At 37.8% G+C, this 8,695-nt stretch overlaps 1 pseudogene; it reads left to right on the top strand.

The window, feature by feature from the left end:
• The first annotated feature begins 348 nt into the window (after positions 1-348).
• Positions 349-1,606, top strand: LOC121989903 (annotated as a pseudogene).
• Positions 1,607-8,695: the final 7,089 nt, after the last annotated feature.

Genomic DNA, 8,695 nt, shown 5'->3' with positions numbered 1-8,695 from the left:
GATATTTAAGAAAGTTCCAACATATACATTTAATCTTCCCCTAACAACCGCAACTACTGCTTCGAGGGCAGTTGATGAAACTTTCAACCTGAAGTGAAGAGTTTTCCAAGTCCGTCCACGCTTTCCTCCCTTCACAAGCAACTATGCATCATCATTGAAGCAGTCCACTGCATTACACGCTCTGATAGTATTTATTTGACATAAACATATCGTACATAGTTGAAACCTTCAACACGTAGACAAGCATTCCCTAGTTTGTCACAGTCCATTTTCGTTTCCTTAAAGCTTGTATATAAACCAAGTCTGTTTAGACAGTATTGCAAATTAGTGTTTAATTAATTGCTTAAACTTGTTAGGAGATGGCTTTGCAGTTTGGCAGATTGCTCGGTTTGTTCATGTTCTGCAGTGTGCTGATCGCCGGTAATGGGCAGCTGCTGTCGCCCAACTTTTACGATAGAAGCTGCCCGGACCTTCTGAGCATTGTGCAGTCGGAGATGAGGAGGGCGGTGGCAGCGGAGAGGAGGATGGGTGCGTCCATTCTGCGACTCTTCTTCCATGATTGCTTCGTCAATGTACGTTCATGCGGAACTCAATCGTTAGCTAGTTACACATATCGATCGTATACCCTATTTAATATGTGTCAGTGGATGCTATATGCAGGGCTGTGATGGGTCAGTGCTTTTGGACGACATTCCTGGGCTTTTCGTGGGCGAGAAGAACGCGATTCCCAACGCTCGGTCGTTGCGAGGCTACGAAGTGATCGATGGCATCAAGGCGAGAAGCAGCGTGCGCCGCCACTGTCTCCTGTGCTGACATCCTCGCCCTCGCCGCGCGGGAAGGCACCACCCTAGTAAGAGTTTAAGATAATTTATATCATTATCCGTTAAATATTGAGCAAATGATAAGAGTTTAAGATCCTGAAAGAAAATATTTTGATGATTTTAGAAGTTTTTGTTTTGTTTGTGAAAATTGCATTGCATTGCATTTGCTGACGGAGCTATGTTTGGTTTACGTGTAGCTCGGAGGGCCGAGTTGGACGGTGCAACTCGGGCGGCGGGACGCTACGACGGCGAGCCTGAACGCGGCAAACACCAACCTCCCCCCGCCCAACGGCACCCTCGACGACCTCATCTCCCTCTTCGTCTCCAAAGGCTTCAGCGCGCGGGAAATGACCACGCTCTCCGGGGCCCACACCCTCGGCTTCTCGCGGTGCGTCAGCTTCCGCCCCCACATCTACTCCGACGCCGACATCAACCCTGCCTTCGCCGCCCAGCGCCGGCAGGGCTGCCCCGTCGCCGCCGGAATCGGCGACGATAACTTGGCGCCGCTGGACCCTACGAGCCCGGCCGGGTTCGACAACGCGTACTACCAGAACCTGATGCTGCGGCGGGGGCTGCTCAGGTCCGACCAGGAGCTCTTCAACGGCGGGTCGCAGGACTCGGTGGTGATGACGTACAGCAACAACGCGGCCGCGTTCAGGGTTGATTTCGCGGCGGGGATGGAGAAGATGGGAGGGATGGGGCCGCTGACGTGGCCGAGTGGGCAGATCAGGTTGGACTGCACGAGGGTCAACTAATTAATGAGTAATATTTCTTTTTAATTTTCTTTGGTGTTTAATTATGTTATTAATAATTTTGTTTCGCTGTTTAGCAAAAAATCCTAAAGTTTCTATCAAATTTGAGAATCAAATACGGGTGAACACAATATCACTCACGTAATATTATAAATAATGGCAGAACTAGAAATTAAAATCTACTTGGATTCATCTGGATCTCGGATTGATTAAAAAAACAAGGGGCTAATTAAGTTTTTTTCCGACTTTTTACTTAAAAGGAGTGATCATCTTTCTTATTTATCAAAATATGATAAATAAGCACCTTAATTTTAAAACTATCAAAAAAATAATAAAAATAGTGTTATTTTCTTCCTATATTTCCCATTAACCTCCTAAATCTATTCTCTCTAGACATCATTTTCAGTATATGAGCCACAATTTAAGATTTATAAATTAAAAGTTATTTATGTGGTTCGAATGCACGTCATCTCATCATATGTCTCACCTTATCTCTCTCTTTCCTCTTCATGTTCTTATATTGACACACTAACCTCTTCCTGCATTGTCATATCTCTTCTTGTATTTATGCGACATTGCAATAAAGTAAATAGAGAGCTTGGGCTTTGTCGTAAAGCATTAAAGAGTGTTACTTCGAAGGATTACTACTTTTAAGAAAATCGGCGTGGAAGGATAAATTTTAAGTAAGACTACATTTGGTAGAAGAAGAGAGATATGATTTCGTTATATACGTATAGTATTTGCTACAAATTGGTCTGTAATATTAATTAAGAAAGACTAGAATGTTATTCTTTAATCAAAAGGAATGTTTGATATCATATCTACCTTCACCTCGTTCAACTGTTCCTATTAATTGCAATTTTGTTGATATCCAAAAACCCTAGGTCCATCAATAGGCTTCGGTCAAAATCCACTAATGAATCTAGAGATGTCAGATTGCAACCAAATCAATTCCTGTAGCTTTCTATTACGAAGCCACAAGTGCACGGCTACGTCGTCGGTAATATAAAATATTGTAAAACCCACAAGGATTGTTGATTAACCACTAGAGATGTCACAAAGTAAGTTATCTAGACGGTCGAAAGTTGACTTTGGCACTTGCGAACTAACAAGAGTGATTGAAGAGAGGAAGAGAAGGTTGAGAGAAAGAGAGAGAAGAAAGAAGAAGGTGAAGTTGTATTTTGGGGATGAATAGATGCTAGGATTTCAATTTCATTAAGATGCTAGTTAATGTTCATATGCATTGTTCATCTACCTAACTCCATACTTATACTCGTGTAGGGATTCTAACTAAGTCCTAGCACAACCCCCCACGTAGGTTGCATAGGAGAGTCTACCCAAGTTCTAACGCTGTTAAATATAGAGGAAACCTAGGAAGTCCGATTAAGAGGGAATCCCTGTCACTAAGACCCCCCGGTCATACATTCCTAGATTACACAGTCACTTTCTAACAATAGCACTAGAATATCCACTTCAATTGGAATGCCCTAACAAGAATTAGTCTCTATATTAAAATCTTTTAACTCTAGAAAGTGGGTAAGTATCAATCTCCTCTGTCACTAAGGGTATAATATGTCCGGTTGAATAATATCCTCTATCACTAAGGATTTCCCAATTATCCAGTCTAGTACCAACCTTAATATAGAGATAAATCCCTCACATCTACATGAATTGACGTCAAACACATTTCGTCAAACACATATAAGGCACAACATACATAGAACATGATATAAACACTTTATTACATAGGAAAATGACCAAATACATAGTTCATACATCACATCACATCATAACTACTTCCTATATATATCCTAGATATAGAGAATCTACTCTACTCCTTAGCAAGGGAGAAACAACCAAGTGACAATAAATATAACATCTACAACTCAATACACGAAGATAGAGAGAGAAAATAATGTTTATCCTTGAAGTGTGACATCCTTGGAGGTATTCCCTTGCTCTGAATGTGGACTGATCAGTGAAGATTAGCAAGGATGAAGCCTAGGGCTCCCCTAAGGGGGAGAGCCCTTCCCCAAGATCCAAATATGAGTGAAAAGGGAAGAAAAATCCCTTTTATAACTCTAGACACAACCCTTGCTCGAGCGGTGACATGGCTGTGTGAATCCACACGGCCAAGGTTTGCTTGGCCTTTGGTCCGGTAGCATGGCTATGTAGATCCACACGGCCTAAGTCTTATTCTTCTCTGGAAATGTGACACGGTCATGTGGATTCCACACGGCCATGACTTGACCTAGCATGGCCCTGCATGGCTATGTCTCATGGAAATATCTTTTGGGCCTTCAAGTTATGATTTTCTCTAGTTGAAGTCTTTAGTAAAGTTGTAGATCTTAAAGTTTCTACATTTTAGTATAAAGAACATCTTGTAACTCTAACCGAGTAAAAAGTTATAGTCATTTGACTTTCAATCTACAGTGTAGAAAATTCCACATAGCCATGCCATTTTTTAGACATGACCGTGTGAAATCCACACACTGCTAGAGCATGGAGAAATCTAGGTTTTCACATGGCCATGTGTGTTCCACACGGGGTGGACACTTTGGAGGCTCTAAACTCTATTTTAGCTCTATTTTTACTCCAAGTTACGTCCTATCAATCAAAACAAGTAAAAAAGTATATCTCCAAACAAAAGAAGTGGAAATATGACATTATAATAAAATAGGATGCAATAAATATAGATTATGCTCATGAAATACAAGTAGATATGCATCAAAGCATACATAAAAGTATATATAATCTACGCGCATCACATCCCCAGACTTAAACATTTGTTTGTCCTCAAGTAAAACCCGCAATCTAGATTTATGTATGTAGATGACATGTAATAATCCCTAATGAATCAATATAAACCTATCATATAGTTTTATTGATGAGTATGATGCAAAAATTGTTTGAGTATGGCCTAAGTAGAAGTTCTCCATGCTCAGTGTGATGAGTGGCTTGACTTTCTCAATTGTCAATCTTTAAGCCTAGTCAATTTTTCATTTAACCGTATTCTTCATACTTCTGGCAATGGGCACTTACCTGCCACACGCAAGGTTTATCCCCACAAAAATGCTATGCACCATCTATGTACACAAGGTCTCAAAGGAATACTCAGTATCAAGAGAAACATAGAATTTATTTCTCCAGTAACCTAACTCGGTCTCAAAGAGGAGAATTATTAGTTTTCACTCACAATAATTATTTTTCTTTCTTTGAATATTTGCAAAGTATTAAACTTAAACAAACCTTCATTTTTTTTTACGGATTGATTTTTCCAAATGAGGTTGCATGATCTGAGTTTATCCAATAATCAAAATGTAGTTGAGAGGTCACTATAAAAGCAAGAATACTAATCTGCTTCTATGAATCATGACTATTTTTAAAAATATCTACGATCAAAGTCAAACATGATGTGAAGAGATCCTAAAACTAGGGCAACATTCAAATTCTTCTAGTAATAACAATGCTTACTTCATGCTACTATAAATAGAAAAACATAAATCAATAGACGTACTAGCATACCAAATCACATAATATAAATATCTAGATGAAACGTGCTAGCATTTTACTATGAGGAACAAACAACAATAATATGATGAGTGATGCAACTAGGAAAATTTTATTAAAAAAATAAGCAAAAACTAAACTAAACCCAACGCATCCCCCAGACTTAAACTTTTCATTGTCCTAATGAAAACTAGAAATATAATATGGAGAATATTTTGAAGTAAGAGAAGTTACTAAGTGATTAGCGCCAAGGCTACGCCATATGCTTGGAAATACTCCTCTATCTAATGCTCACATTCCTCTACAACTTTGAATCCTATAAAATAAAGATAGACAAGAAAAATTAAGTAAAGGATTTGGGCTTATTATGAAGAAAGAAATGAAAAAAAGAAAGAACTAAAGACATAAAGAAAACAAGAAAGAACTAAAAACATAAAGAAAACAAGAAATTAAGAAGAACTTGGATTGCCTCCCAAGAAGTGCTTGTTTAAGGTCATTAGCTCGACCACCTCATTAGATTCGTCGAAATATCACTCTTGGAGGGGTAAGATATTTCAACACCGTCTTACCAAGGGCTCTTATTATGGAGAGAGCTTTCAATATAGGAGCTATAATGTGAAGTAACTCTCTCTCTATCTTTGTCTACTTAAAAGTTCTTTCAGGTAGTCGAAGACGGTTCAGACCAAGCGTCCAATTTCTAGCTCAAGTGAACTTTGCACACCCAAAAGAAAAATAAATTACCCACAAGCATGTTATATAAGATAGAACCAGGACCATATCAAGATAAGATAAATAAGTAATATAAACTAAATCACATCCAATAAAGTCAATTATAGGTACCTCTATAAAGTTTTCCAAAAGATCACAAGAAATACTAACCTTGCTTTGCTGAGAGATACCTAAAAGTTCTAAACATGTGGATGTGACTTTTTCTAAATCAAATGATGGTTTTGGCTCTGGCTCAAGTGTTGGTGCAACTAAAGGTGATGATTCTTGAAACTCTCGTAACTCAGCATAAGTTCCTATACATTGATCCACAACATGTTCAATTCTTGTGACTCTCATATTCGTAAAGGATTGTGTGGACAAAGGAGATGATTCTTGAGATGTTGCTTCCACAACACAACTCCCTACACTTCCTTCCATATCAATAACATCATCACACATTGTGAAGAGCATTCCAACATCAAAATCTTCAATAGGAGAATCAATTATAGGAGGATCAATAACTTCACTTGCAGTTTTAAGTGGATCTACCTCATCACATTCATCAACTGAAAATTCAATATCATTATAATGCCCTGTAAAACTAGGAGGCAGATCTAAAAATATGCTAACCACTGCATTAACATTACACTCCTCATCTAAAGAGTCTTCATCTTTATACACATCAAGAAATCTACACTCAATTGTATTGGAATCAAAGAATTTGTGAAAATCTTTATCTTTGTTGGCCCCCACTAGCCTTTGTGGAAAAGGAACCCTTAGTGGAGGTTTTGGGAATGGTTGAGCTTGTGGCTGAGGTTCAACTTTCTTGTCTAATAATGGTGTGATTAACTGTTGAGGGAAAGGTACTTGTGGCCTTTGGACACTTTCTGGAGTAATGGAACTGAGTTTTTGTGATTTTCTATTGTTCTTCTCCTCAATTTTATACAAGTCCTTCTCCAGAACTTCTTCATGATTCATGTCACTTCTCAACTTAATATCATTACATTGTTCACTAGAGCTTGTCTGTATAGGAGGGAGGTCATGCTTGAACCATTTTGAAACTATGCTATCAATCTTTGCCTCCAACTGTTTGAACCCGCCATTCTGTGACTTTCCAAAATCTTTGAAGGTTGAACTGCATTTTGTTTAACAGACTCTTTTGCCTTCATGGCTTGCACTTCTGAAGTTCTCGAGGAAGAATCCATCTAACTTTTATTTGACCATTCTTGGAGGTTCAATGTCACTTTATCAATTAATGTATATGCTTCTTCCACACTTTTGTTCATAAAAGAACCTCCAGCTGATGAATCCAATAAATACTTATCTGAGAAAGAAATTTCCCCATAGAATATATGCAAAGTCAGCTATTTTTCCAACCCATGATGAGAGTACTATCTTTGTAGACTCTTGAATCTATCCCATACTTTAAATAGTAATCCTCCATCTACATGAGTAAAATTTATAATGCAATTCCTCATAAACACTGTTTTGCTTGGAGGAAAAAAATAATTCAGAAATTGCTGCTCCAATTGTTTTCAACCTATGATGCTTTGAGGATGAAGAAAATTAAACCAAGTCTTTGCTTTATCCTTGATATTGAAAGGGTATGTCATCAACCAAACTGCTTCTGTTGACACTCCTTCACAGTTTACCATGTTGCAAAGTTCTAGGAATTCTTCAAGGTGAAAGTATGGGTTTTCTGACATTTCTTCTCCAAATTTGTGGTCTTGTATCATGGTGATTAATTTAGAGTCTAGTTGGAAACTTTTTTACTTCGATATGAGGTTGCATAATGGTAGACATAAATCTTACAAAAATAGGTGTAGAAAATTCCCTCAAAGGCTTGCTTGACACATTAGTGCTCATGAATATCTAAAAAAATATGAGAAAAAACAAAAATACAGAATTGAGAGTAAGAAAGAAAATGAATAAATTAAGGAAAGGAAACACTGAACTTTAAACTAATAAAAAAAAAGTAAATGCAGAATTTAAATTGTAAGAAAGAAAGGTGTAGAAATAAAAACAAACAAGTCAAAACACTATCCATATGTCTAGAGTAACTCATATGCTAATCAATTAATGTTAATACAAACAGTCTCCGACAATGGTGCCAAAAACTTATTATAAAGCCGTAAGTGCACGTCTACATCGACAGTAATATAAAAGATTGTCGAACCCATAAGGACTGTTGATTAAGTACTAGAGATGTCGCAAGGTAAGTTATCTAGACAATCAAAAGTTATCTTTGGCACTTGTGAACTAATGAGAGTGATTGAAGAGAGGGAGAGAAGGTTGAGAGAAAGAGAGAGAAGAAAGAAGAAGGTGAAGTTGTATTTTGGGAATGGATAGATGCTAGGATTTCAGTTTCGTTACGATGCTAGTTAATGTCTATATACATTGTTCATCTACCTAACTCCATGCGTGCACTCGTGTAGGAATTCTAACTAAAGCATAGCACAATCCCCCACGTAGGTTGCACAAGAGAGTCAACCCAAGTTCTAACACTATTAAGTATAGAGGAAACCTAGGAAGTCCGATTAAGAGGAAATTCCTGTCATTAGAACCCCTCAGACATACATTCCTAGATTACACAGTCACCTCCTAACAGTAGCACTAGAATATCCACTTCAATTAGAATGTCCTAATAAGGATTAGTCCATATACTAAGATCTTTTGATTCTAGAAAGTGGATAAGTATTGATGCCCTCTTTCACTAAGGATAAAATATGTCCGGTTGAATAGTATTTTTTGTCACTAAAGATTCCCCGGTTATCCAGTTTAGTAGCAACCTTAATATAGAGACAAATCCCTCACATCTACATGAATTAACCTCACACACATTTCGTCAAATACATATAAGGCACAACACATATAGAACATGATGTAAACACTTCATTGCATAAG

Source organism: Zingiber officinale, chromosome 6B (assembly GCF_018446385.1).
Source record: "Zingiber officinale cultivar Zhangliang chromosome 6B, Zo_v1.1, whole genome shotgun sequence".
Classification (NCBI taxonomy): Eukaryota; Viridiplantae; Streptophyta; class Magnoliopsida; order Zingiberales; family Zingiberaceae; genus Zingiber; species Zingiber officinale.
This window is presented reverse-complemented; position numbering and strand designations above follow the sequence as displayed.